This window comes from Schistocerca americana, chromosome 7 (genome assembly GCF_021461395.2).
Source record: "Schistocerca americana isolate TAMUIC-IGC-003095 chromosome 7, iqSchAmer2.1, whole genome shotgun sequence".
Lineage (NCBI taxonomy): Eukaryota > Metazoa > Arthropoda > Insecta > Orthoptera > Acrididae > Schistocerca > Schistocerca americana.
Window position 1 is genome coordinate 441,602,967 of NC_060125.1, and position 17,818 is coordinate 441,620,784.

The 17,818-nt window shown below is 35.5% G+C and overlaps 1 protein-coding gene across 1 annotated transcript in view; it reads left to right on the forward strand.

The window, feature by feature from the left end:
- Window positions 1–17,302: 17,302 nt before the first annotated feature.
- LOC124622424 overlaps window positions 17,303–17,818 on the forward strand; it is a 74,510-nt gene continuing 73,994 nt past the window's right edge. The window contains exon 1 of the mRNA XM_047148117.1: window positions 17,303–17,448. The gene's annotated coding sequence lies outside the window, so the exon portion shown is untranslated. The remainder of the gene's footprint in view (window positions 17,449–17,818) is intronic.

The following is a 17,818-nucleotide window of genomic DNA, read 5'->3' on the forward strand; positions in this document are numbered from 1 at the left end:
CTTTGCTGAAACCCATAAAGCACCTAATAGTCACCTCTTGTTTGTCCATAGCTTACTTGAATTCTGTGCAGATACATGGTGAAATAACCCCCCCCCCAGATATGGTAAAGTTAACATTTATTAAAAAATGAAACAGTGATAATGACAGAATCAAGACTGACCATAAGCATCAGCAAAGATGAATGTGCAGTAAGGCGCAGACAAATGAACAAAAAACATCATTCACTTTTTTGTACATGATTTTGTTTCACTCTCTCGTATGTAGAAGGATGGTTAAGATGTATTGCTTGGAGTGTGACATGCTATGAGTGTTTTGTGTTATATGTGATTCTGAATAAGAGAAGACTTAATAACAGTATTAAGTATTCTTATTGAAGTGAAGTGTATCCAAGTTGGGAGGAATTCCTTCATGTTTGATATTCTCTTGAGAGGCACTGGTGTTCCTTGGAGTCAGCCGCCTGCATCTACAATTCAAATGTAGGGAAGGAAGTTCACCATCATATTTTTGCAAGATGAGCAAGAAGACAACAAATATAATTTATATATATATAGATAGTGATGGACATAGAAAAAAGGAGAAATGATGCAAGTTAAAGTGAATGAACAATAGCAAAATTTTGTACATGTAGTACATTTAATAATAATGCACTTGCACTATCGTTTAACTTTTCCATTTTTAATTATATTTTTTTAGTATTATAATACAACTGGTGACCTAAGTACCACGACTTCAGGACACCAGTTGTTAAAAAAATAAAAAAAATCCTGTGATATTGATTCTAGTCATAAATAATAATAATAAAAAATTCCTGTGATATTGATACTAGTCATAAAAACGAAATGTCTGTATTTTATGTTTGCTTGAATCATAAAAGGGACCAAGTAAAGCATAAAGCTAAAAACTGAAGACAAATTTTTGGAAAGGAATAAGAGTTAGTCCTAGGTTACGTACAATTTTCCATAGTAAACGGTTTTGTTCAGCACAGCGAAGGTAGGACAGCTATGCAAGCTGCTTGAATGGTTACACTTGGTGGCACCTCCTTTGATAGAAACCTTTTCCTCATTATTATTTCCTTGAGCTTTATTGTGGAAAATTTAGAGCAATGTTTCAGTGTGATACGCATTGTCAGTAAAACATAAAGAAAAGTAATGTATCACGAAGCAAATACTGTCCACACTGGTGGAACGTTACGTGATACCACGTACTTATACGTTTGTGACTATTACATCGCCACCTATCGCAAAGTGGTCCAACTAAAACATTCATATTTCTTTACATACTACACGAATATGTGATAAAAAATGGGGGTTCCTATTTTAAAAAACGCAGTTGATATCCGTTTGACCTATGGCAGCACCATCTAGCAGACCAACCATAGCGTCATCTGATTCCCCCTTCAAGGTAGACAAGTTTCGTTCTTTGTAGTTTTTTAGTTTGACACTTATCTCGTGGGATATTTGGCCTGGTCACGATCAATTGACCACCCTGTATACAATTTAAACGAGCTTTTTTCGACAAATACTGGTCTGAGGCAGAACAAGAAAGACTCCAATGCGAGGTTTTCAACCCTGCACCATTCAATGCAAATACGATGATCGACACAAATACTTTGAAAAATACCTGAACAAGACACAGATAGACGTATTAAAAATTTTGAAAAGTCGTTTACCATCGCACATTAGAGAAAAATTAGTCACAACACCAGAGCATGACACTGAATACTTTATGTCAGTGCTTGATTCTATCGACTTAATCTATGACGAAAGATCTGTACCGAATAGAACAACAGAAAACCAGGTACAAAAACAACATAGTTATGTAAACCAGTCAATGAAACGTGATCTAAACACACAGCAGGGATGGTACACGCAACAGCAAAGTTAAATACCCAGAGGTAGCGAGTATGGCAACGGGAATGGCAAAAAACAAACGATTTAAAAGAAATTTTCAAAATAACAAGAGTTATTTAAATGCATGAGCGAAGTACAATCCACCATCACAAGGCCATATGCAGAACATAAACAGTAACAGTAACAATCATCTGCAGCAGTGGCCTATGAGTGGCAACAATACCTTACGCTGTACCGCAGCCAACCTTTGGGTAACAAAATAATGGTACAGCAGCTTTTATTAATGACAACACGAGCACTCGCGAAGGAACGTCGCGAGCAGCCAACGATACAATTTGGCGAAGTACCCACACTGTGCAACTAACTGAAATTACTCCAAGTAATGAATTAAGTCACACTACACCGTCGGAAAACACCAACCAGTCGTAGTTAAGCCCCAGGCTATTGACCTCTCAGGGAATGGCGTCAAAGCAAAAGTACAAACATGTTTCATAAGATTTGACAAACACAGTGACACCAAGGATGATCTGTATCAGCATGAGTTAGATACAATGAATAATATCCAGGAAGAACAAGTACAAGCAATCATTAAGGTGAAAATACTTAACATTGACACATAGTTAATTTTAGATAAAGGTTCAACTACCAACCTAATGTCAAATGCATTTTTATGTGAATCGAAGAAGAGAAGCAAATTTTCAACATTTCCTGTCAAAAATTGCACGGTACAAATTGCTACGGGCAGCAAGACTAAATTGGTAAAACATCAAGCACTTACTCCATTACAAACTGAATATTTTACAGTGAAATGCAATTTTCTTATAATTGACAAACTTATAGTTAGTCGTCTTATTGGCATGGACATGTTTAGAACACACAAAACACAGATTGACATAGGTAATAGTAAATGCCACTTTTATGTAAAGGATCAGATTTTTCGATTGATTTAGTCAAAACACCTGATAAAAATAACAAAAACAAACAAGAGTCAAATGTAATAGTACAATATTCCTTTCCGACTATATATCTCACAAAGAAATTTGATGCTGAACAAGAACCAAACACTGATGTTAGTTACGAAATGGTAGAGCAGAAACTAAGTGAACCGTAGACACTAAATGAAATGCAACAACAAGAACTTTCTAACTTGTTATTTAAGTATGCAAATGTTTTCAGTAAGGAGCCAGGATTAATCAAAGACTATGAATATAAATTTGAAGTTTATCCAAATGAAACCTTTTGTGTAACGTCATATCCTATTCCATGGGCAAAATGAGAGGCAGTAAGGGAAGAGTACAATCATATGATTAAATGGGGAATTATACTACCTTCATTTTCTAACTATTGTAGTCCTATATTACCAGTAAGTAAACCAGACGAATCTGTAAAATTAGTTCTCGATGCTAGATGTGTCAAGAAGATTTAGTACCAGTATGCGTAAGGCCAGACAACTTGGACGAACAGCTTTTAAAGTTTTACAATATAAAATAGTTTAGTATACTTGATCTCAAGCTGTGCTACTGGCAAATAAAGCTTGGCGAAGAAAGTAGAAAATATACAGCACTTGTTTCTAGTGGCAGAAGTTACGAATTCTGTATTCTACCTTTTGGACTCAACATTAGTACAGGAGGGTTTATCTCTGCACTGGACAAGGTCTTAGGACCACGATTGCTTAGCAAAGTCACTGTTTATGTAGGCGACATGCTAATAGTCACACCCACTTGGTTAGAGCATATCAAGCTGATTGAACTGAAATTTCAACGATTTACAAACACAGAGTAACAGACAATTTAAAAAAGTCTTGCTCTAGTAAGGAGCAAGTCAAATTTTTAGGATGTGTTGTGTCAGAACAACACAGATCCGAAAAAACTTGATGCCATATGCAACTGTACAGCTCCAACAAATAAAAAACAACTAAAAGCTTACTTAGAACTAGCACCCTTTTTCGTAAATTCGTACCACAGTAACTGATGAACAGTAAAGCTTTACTCAACTTGCTACGAAAAATAGGCCTTGCTTATGGGATGATAAGAGTCAGAAGGACTTTAGTAACATTAAGCTGACATTAGTCAATGCAAACATTCTTAGCCACCCTGACATGTCCAAGGATTTTTGTCTATGCATAGATGCCTCATCTCAGGCACATCAGATAACAAAATAAAGACAATACGGGATAAAGTGAAAGAGGAGACTGGTAGAACCAGACATGAAGAGGAACAAATAGCATTAAGAGTAAATGATACATTGGTGACTGATGTGTACAGTGTTGCAGAACTTTTTAACAAACATTTTATAACTGTTATTGAAAAGATGGGGTTGTCAGATTCTGTAGATGCTGCTATGGAATACCTCAGACCAGACATTTCAAGTGACTTCCATAATATGAATTTGACCTCACTACCTCAGTAGAAATAATGTCAATCATAAAATCTTTAAAATCAAAAACATTTAGTGGGTATGATGAAATATCAACAAAGTTAATTAAAGAATATGATTCTGAGTTAAGTAACTATTAAGCTATTTGTGTAACCAGTCGTTTATCATTGGAATATTTCCTGAATGGTTGAAATGTGCTGAAGTTATTTTTAAGAAGGGAGATAAAGAGATAGCATCAAATTTCCGTCCAATTTCACTTTTGTCAGCATTCTCAAAAATTTTAGGAAAACTAATTTATAATCAGCTTTATAACCATCTTATCTCAAATAACATACCGCCAAAGTTGCATTTTGGATATCTAAAGGGTTCTGATATTGAGAAGGATATCTACACTTACAGTGAAAATGTGCTTAACTCATTAGACAAAAAATTTCAGGCAACTGGTATATTTTGTGATCTGTGAAAGGCAATTGACTGTGTAAATCGCAATATCCTTTTAAATAAATTAGAATATTGTGGTGTAACAGGAAATGCAGCAAAATGGTTCAAATATTATATCTATAGCATGAAACAAATGGTGTTATTAGGAAAGAGACATATATTAAGCTACTGGGAACTAATTACATGTGGGGTCCCACAAGGTTCCATCTTGGGGCCCATACTTTTCTTGTGTATCTCAATGACCTTTCATCAGTAACATTGCCAGATGCCAAGTTCGTTTTGCTTGCTGATGATACAAACATTGCAATAAATAGCAAATCAAGTGTAGTCTTAGAAAGATCGGCTAACAAAATATTTGTGGACATTAATCACTGGTTCCTAGCCAATTTTTTGTCACTAAACTTTGAAAAAACACACTACATGCAGTTCTGAACTTGTAAGAAGTGTCCCACGAGTATATTCCTAACATACGGTGACAAGCAGAGAGAAGAAGTGGACAGTGTTAAATTCTTGGAATTACAGCTTGACAATAAATTCAACTAGGAGGAGCACACCACAGAATTGCTGAAGCATCTTAACAATCTCTATTTGCAATGCGAATTGTGCCAGACATAGGGGATATAAAAATGAAAAAGAAAGCATACTATTCCATAATGTCATATGGGATTATTTTTTGGGGTAAATCATCAAGCCAAGCTAAAGTTTTCTGGGCACATAAACGTGCAGTAAGTGTTATATGTGGTGTGAACTCAAGAATATCCTACAGAACCTGTTTAGGGAACTAGGGATACTAACTACTGCTTCCCAATATATTTATTCCTTAGTGAAATTTGCCATTAAAATATGTCACTTTTTCAAACCAACTGCTCGATTCATGGTATCAATACTAGAAATAAGAATAATCTTCACAAGGAGTTAAAGACACTTACTTTTGTACAAAAAGGTGTGCATTATTCAGAAACACACATTTTCAATAATTTGCCAGTAGGCAAAAGAGGGTAACAACCAATAATTCAGTTTAAGAAAAGCCTAAACGATTTATTGGTGGCCAACTCTTTCTACTCCCAACTCGTGTGTGTGTGTGTGTGTGTGTGTGTGTGTGTGTGTGTGTGTGTGTGTGTGTGTGTGCACATGTGATTACCATAGCTTATAAATAAAACTTTTTAATTTTAAATTCAGTGCATTGGTGTTTCTAAAATGATTCTTTCATATAGTGTTGATAAAAAAAATGACAATCATTCCACTTGGGAGCTGTGGAATGGTACATTAGCTTATTTGTTTGAGTTGTAAATATTTGTCATGTATTATTGTTTTTCTGGCATGTTCTACTTCCTGGTGGACCTCCTCACTACAGATCAATTGGAATGAAAGTAAATCTAATCTAAATCTAATCTAATCTAAAGGGGCTGGGGCATGCTTGTTCCACATGCGAGAAGAAGAAGGTAAAGAAGTTCCCAAGGTCATCAGTTTTGCTAGTCGAACATTATCAGAAGCAGAAAGATCTTACTCTGTATCAGAATTGGAAAGTTTAGCTGTAGTATGGGCATTTAAAAAGTTTGAATATTTTTTGTGGGGTAAGAATACCGAAGTTTACTATGACCATCAGTCGCTGTCATCTTTTAACATGTAAACTATTGTACTGTAGATTAGCTAGGTGGTGTCTATTTTTACAAGAATTCAATGTGGAGGTCATTTATATTAAAGAAAGTGAAAATGTTATTGCAGATGCCTTGCCTAGGTTACCACGAAGTTTAGAAGAATTTAGTGAATTAACAGAGCAAAATGCAGAAATCAAAACGCTGTTAATGCAAGGTACAACACAACAGTGTGATTACCATAAGTTTTGTAAGCAAATGAAAATTATATAACAGCAAGATCACAGATGGAGTAAAGTCATGCAAAACCTTAAGCAAGATGAAGGTGGGAAGGTGAGTAAATGGTATCTGGAGTAAAAGGGCGTTTTGTTTCGTAAGAAACATAAAAAATATGATGAATGGTGTGTGTGTGTATTCCTGACGAATTTATAAGACAAACACCTGAGGTATGGGGACATCATGGAGTAGGTAAATATACTGAAAAAATTGTAACACTTTGTTATCTTCCAAATTTAAAAAGGAGGGTCCTACAGATATTCAGAAAGTGTGCGATATGTCAAAAATCAAAACACTCCAATGCGTAAAACTACAGGGTGTTTCAAAATGAATATACAGGTTTTAAGACTTTGTAGCACATATTACATTCACCTTACTATTATAAATAATACACGAAATGAAAGAGAAACTCAAACACTTTTTCTCAAAATTTTTCTGTGTGAACACTGATCACTAATTGAGTCGATAAGTGAGTTATTTGGAAACCTTGATCATTGTGTCAGGACTAAATATTGCAATAACACCGTTTCTAAAGTCGGATAGATCAGCTGCTATTGGAGGCACATATACATGGTTGCATCAGATCATGTGTGAACCTGGAGGTCATGCTTAAAATGCTGTGTCAACCGGCCCCTCGCGCCCAATCCACCAGATGGATACAATGTAATTTAACCAGTCACATACTGAGTTACGCCAGTGAGGCGGCGCACCATCTTGCTCCCAAATAAAGATATGTTGTTCGGCTTCTTCCCATTGAGGCATGGGCCATAGCTGTAACACATCAAGATAAGAACCATCAGTTACATTCGATTCACCGAAAAAGAAAAGCCCATAAACTTTCCATGGGGATATTTCTTGGGGCTAAGCATGAAAAGACTCGCACCTGTTCCACACGTTTTTCTGTCACTCTTTGTCATTCCATACTCTTACCATTGTGCACAGGTATACAAACAAAACTGTTTGAGTTGCTCTTTCATTTGGTGTATTATTTGTAATTGTGAGTTGAACGTAATAAATGGTACAACGCCTCAAAAGCGGTATGTTCATTTTGATACACCCTATATACTGAGCTACACCTTGTAGTGACAAAAAACCCTCTTGACAGAGTATCCTTGAACATAGCTGATCCATATCCAAGAAGTAAGGGAGGTACAAGATATGTAGTGGCACTATACGATATTTTCTCGAAACATGTCAAAATGTATGCCACTAAAAATGCAATAGCCACAAATACCAGAAAAAGAATTGGGGAAGACTATCTGAGAAGATTAGGTAAACCAATAGTACTACTAACTGATAATGCTTCAATTTCATTGGGCAAAAGTGGAAACAATTTATGACCTCACTGGGCATAAAACAGGTATTAGTAAGCCTTTTTCACCCAGAAGCAAGCACAGTTGAACGGGTTTTTAAAGAATTTAACCGGTTTATTAGGTTATACACCCCTCACAAACACACCTGATGGGTAGAATACGTAACTCCTATCATCCAAATTGTCAACAAGCCGTCACTGTCTTCAACAGGTTTCACACCTAACGAACTGATGTTCCACACAAAACAAACGAGTGAGTGGGAGTCACCCATACCAGAAGTACTCACTACAGAAATGACACTACAAGACAAATCAAACAAGCCATGATTACACTCAAAAACAGGGCCGAGTATAGAAAGAAAATTTATAATAAGAAATTGAAACATGTTACACAATTTTTTGAAGGGCAACGAATCGTCTTTAGGACGCACCTTAAATTGGCAAACTGAATAAGAAGTGGCAATTACTCTATTCTGGACCATATATAATTTCTAAAATACCTTATCCTCGAATGTACAGATTATTCTATGAGAAAACAGGGAGAGACAAGGGTCTCCACCTTCACAAAGATATAAAAGCTGTTATAGAATGATGAAGCAAGGTAACATTTTTCTTTCTATCGCAAGATAATTGTACATATTGTACATAACTCTAAGTGTAATTTTTTCTGGAGAGTATTTTAGGATAAAGTAATTCTTTTGATTTGTACACATAAGCGTAAAATCAACAGGATTGAGAAGTAATACACCACTTCATAGAATTACCTTATGGCTCAGCTGTGCACACTCAACAATATGTGCTGACATCAGAAGTAAGAGAGGAGGCATTGACCTGTGCCCATGAGTGACAGACTGGCAGAAGGCGTAACCAAATGAGAATGCAATATGTACAAGTACCTAACTTAAATAAAAGCAAATAGCACTACTAAGAATTACATCTACTGTCTAACAATTAATGAATCTATTGATACATGTACACAGAGATGTAATTAAATACTAAGCTATATACAATATATTTACAAGCAAAGGGAAGCATTATGGAAAAAATATATGAGATGTGTAAGCTAAGAAGAAACTATAAACTATAGTAAGAAATGTCAAGTAATTTTCTTTGCAGGGTAAATGATCATACAAGGTAACAGAATAAACGAGGATCTATGTATTTAAACAAAGTATGGAAAAATCTGCAGACAGATATAATGTATCAGTGACACCACTGAGCTATGTAATGTAATTAGTTTTAAGTTACTTTTAAGTTTTTTTCTCTCAGCGACCAGTGCTTGTCACAGCGCACAAGAGGAGAATTACATCAAGAGTAGCAGGTACCAAATGAATAAATGGGCAGCACCTCGAGTAAACAATTTAGTAATGAGAATATTTGAACAAAGGTCATAAGGCAAATGAAAAATGCATCATTCCACTATAGCTCCGTGACATTTACCAGTACCTATTTGCTGCAAATTACATATTTACATTTAAGCATGTGATTTTACATAAAACCACTTAATTTTTAATGTGTTTCATGCAAGCATAAAAGATGACATTTCCATGCATTTGAGAAAGATAAGTCTACAATGATTCGAACTCCTTCATAATTAACACTAAGCTACATGTGAATTGAAGTAAACAGCACTAGTGCATGTAGAAACAACATGATAGTACATGAATGATCAGTCAGTACACATCCTTTCTTTGAAATAAGAGTTCCTTGGCAACTAGTACATGATTGTACGAGTAACATTTCTTCATAAATCCTTGAACCAGTAGATGAGTATTTCCTTCCTTCCCTCCCAAGCAAGGGGGCGGCGCCAAGCATAGTTAGGCCAGTCATGTGTAACGTTTTAGTCCTACTGTGAATGTGAATAAGAAAGAGATGAGCTTCCATAAAAGAGAAAAGTCTATCTATAAAATGACATATAAATGTATCATATGCATGTGTTGTACCATAATAATGTGTTATGTAATTAATTTGTATATGTGATGTGAAGGGAGATAAGTTAAAACTAACAAGCAAACTGTAGTAACAGAATCCAGTTGATGAAAAATTTGTGATGCTTTAAAACATAAGAAATTTATGTTCCTACTATAAGCGGTGTGCAGAATGTGAGACATAGGTATAAGTTATCCTGTAATATATTGTTGTAACTCAGTGCTTGTATAAATTTTCGTTGAAAACGAAACTCCATGTAAAGGAGTGAACTTTAAAGACAAGCAATTTATACCATGTTTTGATGGCAACAAAATAAATGGTGAAAAGTGGTCACATTAACATATATGCGCAATGAAGTAATCTCTGAGTATTGTGTTTCGCCACGCCTGATACATTAATAAGTGAACTATAGTTAATAAATTATAGAGTGCAGCAATCAGTCGTCCTTTTTTAAATTTTGTTACATAAATCAAGATTTCGGCTAGTGGCTAGCCGAAATCTGGATTTACGTAATAAAATTTAAAAAAGGACCACTGATTGCTGCAATCTATAATTTATAAGCTACATAACGGATGCTGAGTGCACCCACTTTCCGAATGGAGGGTAACCTGATGAACTATAGTTGTTCGAGCCAGTACTTACCTTGTCGATGGATGCTGTTGGCCTGGGTTCTCTCCACTGAAAATGCGAGTACGACGGGTAATAATGACGTCCAGGCTGTAAGATTGGAGATCTTCTGCTACAGCGTCGGATTTCGAACAACAAGCACACATACACACTGCACCCAGAATGAAGACAAACTCCACAGAAATTCTTTAATATGTAATACTCAGGTGAAAGTGTGACAGTCAATGTGAAGAAGAAATGAGTGCATGCACATACAATGGTAGCAACTAGCAAGTTGCTCGTTAGTGGCTCGTGCTTAGCTACTAAACCTACTAGTGTGCAGGTGCTAAACCTGGCAGTGAGGCCAAAGGAAACTGAACATTACTGTCAGTGCACTAAATTCAAACATGTAAGAAACTATCATATGAGGTATATAATCTTTTAATTTCTTGTAGAACTCTGAAATACATAGGATAAGCTAACATATCTATTCCATTAAATAAAAGAGAAACCGACAAATAAAAGGCATCGACGCCTATCAGCAAAAGTAAATGTAAGTTATGTGCATGTAAAAACTCTGTAAATTTCTGTAGTATAGTAACATATAGTGTGAAGGCAATTGTACTGGTACATGGTGAAAGACCACCCAGATATGGTAAAGTTAAAATTTATTAAAAATGGAACAGTAATAATGATGGAATCAAAGACCAACAATAAGTGTTGGCAAAGACATTAGTTATGAATGCACAGCAAGCTACAGACAAATTAACAAACAACATCACTCACTTTTTTGAACAAGATTTTGTTTCACTCTCTTGTAAGCAGAAGAATGGTTAAGATGTATTGCTGAGAGTATGACGAGCTACAAGTGTGTAGTATTACATGTGATTCTGAATGAGAGAAGATTTAATAACGGAATTAAGTATTTTTAATGAAGTGAAGTGGAGCCAAGTTGGGAGGAATGGTTCAAATGGACCTGAGCACTATGGGACATAACTTCTGAGATCATCAGTCCCCTAGAACTTAGAACTACTTAAACCTAACTAACCTAAGGACATCACACACATCCATACCCGAGGCAGGATTCGAACCTGCGACTGTAGCGGTCGCGCGGTTCCAGACTGTAGCGCCTAGAACCGCTCGGCCACTTCGTCCGGCTGGGAGGAATTTCCTTCATGTTTTATATCATCTTGAGAGACACTGGTGTTCCCTGGAATAGGCTGCCTGCAGCTGCAATTCAAATGTAAGAAAGTAAGTCCATGGTCATATTTTCGCCAGATTAACAAGAAGGAGAAACTTTCAGAAGATGACAAATGTAATTAAAATATATATAGTGATGGACACAAAAAAAGGAGAAACAGCGAAAGGTGAAGTGACTGAACAATAGCACAATTTTGTACACACAGAACATTTTATAACAATACAGTTGTACTATCCTTTAATTTTTCCATTCTAACTATTTTTTATAATTATAACGCAATTCGCCAGTTACTTTTATGAGAGTAGTAGTCGTCACGCTGCGACATTTCAGGAAACTAAATTGTTATTCATCCAGAAGACCATTTGGTGTTCAGTAATTGGTAAGCTGATCATGAACTGTGTATTCTAAAGCTTTAGATAATGGTGATAGACTGCAAAAGAACCTGTAGTCAGAAGGTTCTTTGGCAGATTCCTTTTCAGGTAGACATTTTATCAGCCCATTTTTCCAGGCCATTGGGATGATGCTGGAGGTCAGAGAATGGTTAAAATATCCGTTGTTATGGGTAGTAATGGACGTAGGAATAAGCTGATCATTTATATTGTAATATTGTCGTGTCCTGCAGCTACCATACGTATTCGCACAATTACTTTCTGACTATGTTAAGGCTTACAAGCTACAAAAAAAATTTTCGTTTGTACCGGCTGCAGATACTGCAAGAGAATCAATGTACGCATGCTAGAGTACTTACCAAGTGCAAACGTAGGTGTGGTGAAATACTCATTTAATATAATAAAAAAACTAATATAACAAAACATAAAGTACATAATGGATCCATAGAGTGTGTTACTGGTGCAAAATTTTTAAGTATGTATGTTGATCACCAATAATTGGTCGCCCACAGGGAAAGGGTATAAGTCCTAAAATGGCCAATTTGAGTTATTACATCCAGTGCATTCGGAAATGTCTGATCTTGCTTGAGGAAAGGGGTATAAGTTACATGGAGAGGTTTTTCCCGAGTTATACTTTATGGGTTTGATAAGACTTCTGAAAACGAAGTTTCTTGCTGGGGAAAGGGATATCAGTTGACTTATACCCCTTTGCACATTATCTGTTGTTGTGGAAAAGAACATACATTAACTTGTGCCCCTTCATACAATTATATTTCAAGGCTTACATCTTTAAACACAAGTTGATTTTTTAAATAACATTCTGAAGGGCGTTGTTTTATGAGGTTTTAGGGTAACAGTATTTTTCCAGGTTTAACACATGTTTACTAATTCTTTTCTTATATGTAACAATGTAAGTGACATTGTATTTACATTATTACATTAATATTGTTGTTGCCATTCTCTCTGCAGTTACCAGCAACATCCTGGTAGAGGCTATTATAAAAAAGTGAATTGTGACATTACATTTCCATTATTACATTACACTCTTGTTGGCATTCCCACCTTGTATTAAGATAACACACTATTTTCATCATTCATCAGCTTGCTTGTAAAACCCAAATATTACCTACCAAAGTTTTTATGGTGTGGAGTGAACGACTTTGAAGAATGGTTCCAATGTGCAAAATATATTTGGGAATGGATGACTCATAAATTTGAGTACCTACACCAGGGATCGACTCCTATTACCAGTGGTTATTGACGAATAGTATTAGTTCAAACCTCATATAGAACCGTTTTTTATTTATTTCATGAGGTAACAGTATGAGTCTTAATATTACTCTTGTGCTCTTTTCTATTTTTCTGCAGGTTCAAATCATGTCCCATTAATTTCAAATGGCATTTGTCTAGTATTGAGTTATTTCGAGAAAGATACAATGTATGTCCCACAAGCTGAAACGCGTTCATCTGATTCAGAAAGCCAGTTAGGTAATCAAATTGTATGACATTTAAATGTATTAGAAATCATAGAAATACGTTTAAATATTTTTTTCTGTCATACATCAGTGATGATGTATACAACCATGATTTCAAATGTTTTGTTTTGCAGGGTCCAGTGAAATCTGCAAAACTTTCATATCACAGAGGAATCAGAGGATACTTCTGAGATGGAGCAACAAAATAAATGAGTTTAAAAGGCGAAACACCTGATACAAGGTTTCAGAGGAAGGTAAACAGGAACCATGGAAAGGAATACGTTTCAAAGAGAGGAAAACTTGTCAAAAGAAACTCATATAAGAGGCTGGAAGTGTGTAGAATGAAGTGCAAGGACCGTATTTCTGATGAACAGCGAGAAAATGTCTTCAAAGAATATTGGAATATGGGAGATTATAGCAGAAGAGTTGCTTACATCGCCAGTCTTATTACAAGTACTGGAAGGTCGGTTGCTGATCCTAACAAACTGAAGATGCTGTTCGTAACCCACAAACATCAATTACAAATATTTGGTGAATTGGTTATAGTGTATAAAGCATGTAGTCTGACAATTTTAGACGAAAATAATAAGTTTGTTACTCGATTTCAGGCATATCAAGTGAAGATAGCAGAGGCCCTCATGAACCAGTAAACGAATCACAGCAGGAGCATTAGGACATAGCAATCCAACACATAAATTCTACCCCGGCCTATGGCAGCGACTATTCAAGGCGCGATTCTGCAAAAATGTATCTTCCCTCATACTACATTCCTTAGCAGCTATCTGAAGAGTATAAACTTTTTGCAGGGATTTAAGTAACGAACCAGTAAATAAGACAGTCTATGAGTCTTACTTTCACAAAAGCACCAAAAAATGACCCTTGTCAGGTTGAAAATGTACATCTCCAATACAAAGGAGGAGAATAAAAAGAAACTTTACCAAAAGTTAAAACTTCATTATGACCTTTCTGATGCTGCATACTGTTCAAAATCTAAATATGTAAATGCTTCCATAGTGGACAAGACATACAGCAAGGTGACTCTGACTTTCGACATGCAGTAGTGTTTGACCACTCCAAAAATTGACATCTCCATTAAATGCTGCATACAGCTTCTATGGACATACAGTCTTACTATACATGACTGTACTCATTCTCAGGCATACTGTTTCATATGGAGTGATGACATTGGAGGTGTAGGACCAAATCAAGATGCATTTTGTGTTACTAAACATCTACATAGCCTTCCTCCTCGTGTGAAATATGTCACTACTTATTCAAATATTTGTGGTGGACAGAAAAAAACAGTCATTGGTTGCTATGGTATGTCTTTATGAAAAATGTTATCAACATAGAAATGACTGATGACTATCCTTTTTGCAGAGCATACTCACATGGAGTCCGAAACCAATCACTCCTCAATAGAAAAAAAAGGAACAGAAGAACAAAGCGCCTATAAACCACCCTCAGGATTGGATGCAACTGGTACAACAAACAGGAAATTACAAACATTTCAAGGTATTACAGATGACCCAACATGACTTCTTTCAGTATTCTGATCCACTCAAAAAGTCTCTGTAAATAAAAAAGGTTGATGGTGTTGGATACAAAATCATCCAGAGAGATATGAAATGGCTACATTTCACAAAAAAAAGAAGTAGGTTCTATGTTACACAAGAATATGCTGGACAAAACACCTGAATTAATGAAAGAAACTTGCAGGCATCGAGGTAATGCTCATGATAATATTCTGCCAGAATTACCTTATCAAGGTAAATTGTGTATTAGCAGAGAAAAGAAGAAGAACCACCTGGATTTACTGCCAGTAATACTTACTGCATTTCGTGCATATTATAGAGATTTAAATTGTGATGTACACATGAGAGACAAACTTCCTTACACCATTGAAGATAGTCAAGATGCAATTTGACTTAAGGAATCTTTGAAGCAGTTATTAATTAACAAATTTCAGTTTTTGAGTACAATGTAAATCGTTAAAAATGAAGTTCTAAGCTCTCAAAACTACTTTTTAGTTAAAAATATTATCACAATTATTGTTATTATTATTATTATTTTGTTGTCATTGTTGTTGTTGTTGTTGTTGTTGTTGTCATCACGTGCTTAACGTTTAATTAACTGATAATATTTACTCTATGACTTATCATAAGACTCTAAGTAGTATCATCTAATCAATCACTTGATTACCAAATCAAATGACAAATAATGAAATGTACACAACCCAAATGTACACAACTCAGCTCTTTACAAATTCCACAATTCTTCACAACAAAATCTATTAGCCTTGAGATCATTCCACCCTTACTCAGTTCTCTAATCAGTAAACTATCCTCTCTCATCAATGAAGGAAAAAAAACAAATATGTATAGTTAGGATTTTCGAGGAATAGCTGATTTCATTATTGTTTGATGAAAAGTTGCATTTTTGGACATATGTCCCTTTCTCCTGAGACCAGTAAATCAATATTGGATGGACACATCATGCTATGCATTATGAATATTAACCACAGTGTGTAATAACTCATGCCTAAAAGCAACATATTACACAAACACGTTCTGTCGCCGTTATGGCATAGTATTCTGTGGTGCAAATGCTCGGGATGTGAGAAATACGTACAAACTGCAAAAACGAGCCATCAGAATGATGAGAAAGACTCATGAAAGGGTCCACTGCAAGGAGCTATTTAAAAATTGGGTGTTCTGACACTTTTAAGTGAATATGTGTTCAAAACTGCAGTTGTTATATAAAAAACACTGAGCAATATGAAGTAAACAGCTCCATACATTACCATCAAACCACATTGCTTGCACATGGATAGGGTGAACAGGGCTAATACCCAAACCACTATGTTTTACCAAGAAATCAAGATACGTAATAAACTGCCAAAAGGAATCAAGGAACTCTATAAATTTAAAAGATATCTTAAAGAATTGTCACTAAAAATAGTTTTTATTCTTTTAAAGAGTTCATGCAACATAAAATTATTACAAATAAACACACAGCTTAACCAATTACAAAGTAGATAAAGAGGATGGCATATGCTGATAAGCAGCACAATACATTGTACTTTGTAATTTACTCCATGCAATACAAAACCAAGGTGTATTATTGGAGGATACTTATGATTAATTTCTCTTGTTTGAAACAGGCTCTTTCTTTCCTATGTAATTCAGTGATATGTTAAATATAAGTATATTTGTATTAATTTGTATTATGAATTGCTTGTATATACCGTGTTTTTTCCATTATCTTCTCCACCTCAGTTATATATGGTGTGTGTGTGTGTGTGTGTGTGTCTGTCTGTGTGTGTGTGTGTGTGTGTGTGTGTGTGTGTGTGTTTGTGTGTGTATGTAACGATGACATCCATAGAAAGAAATTTGTCTACAGATGAATGAACAAGTAAATAAATAAATTATAGATCATCAGTTTGTAACTGTCTTCTTTCCAGCTGTGGTCTTGATAATTACTTTGCCATCCTGAGTTCACATATTCTGGAAACCAAAATGGGATATTCAAGATCTTTAGACGCTCTTATGTAAGACTTTTCTTATTGTAATCTCTGTCCCCGTTAATTTTCTCTTGCGGTTAAAGCTCTCCGCTCATTTTAAGTATAAGACAAACTTCACAATTATTGGACGATATTTCATAGCACCTGATAATCTTCGTACCACTTAATGACAATGGCCCCTGTTAATGTGCGCTTTACTTATTCCAGTGCCTAATTTCGTACCTCGTGTAACCACACACAAGGTAAGTGATTTATGTCTCGGAAGTGTATCCCGTTTTATATCGATATTAGTCGGTCCTGTCGATATTAGTTTAACGGATATCCTTGCTACATTGCTGTATGAATAACATCTGTAAAAGATACGAGATTTAAATCCACGACGCTTGAATGTGTTTGTCAGATGGTAAAGAATTGACGCTGGACATACGTATTAAATGCTGGTGTTGAACTGGTTATGTGAATCGAAGTCATAATGTGCGTGTCAACAGTAGTATCCATTATAACGACCAGTACTTGATTTGTTTTAGATTTCATACCAATTCTCATTTGTGACAACCCTGTTGTTAAAATTAGAGGCGAACCAAATGTTTGACTAGCACTTTCACAAATTACTTGTTTGTTGCTTTCTTTTAATTCATTAGCTTAATGCGACTTAGTAACTTGGATTCGTAGGGCATCTTGATAGTATTGCCAAATGAAAAGCAGTGGCATAGCATCATTGTATTAACTGACAGCAAAGCGAAACTTTCTTAGTGGTGCCTGCTCAGCATATTGTTAATCATGTGCACTGAACTGGTTGAAGGTTAAAAGTGGGAGAATTTACGAATTATGTGAAGACTTCTCT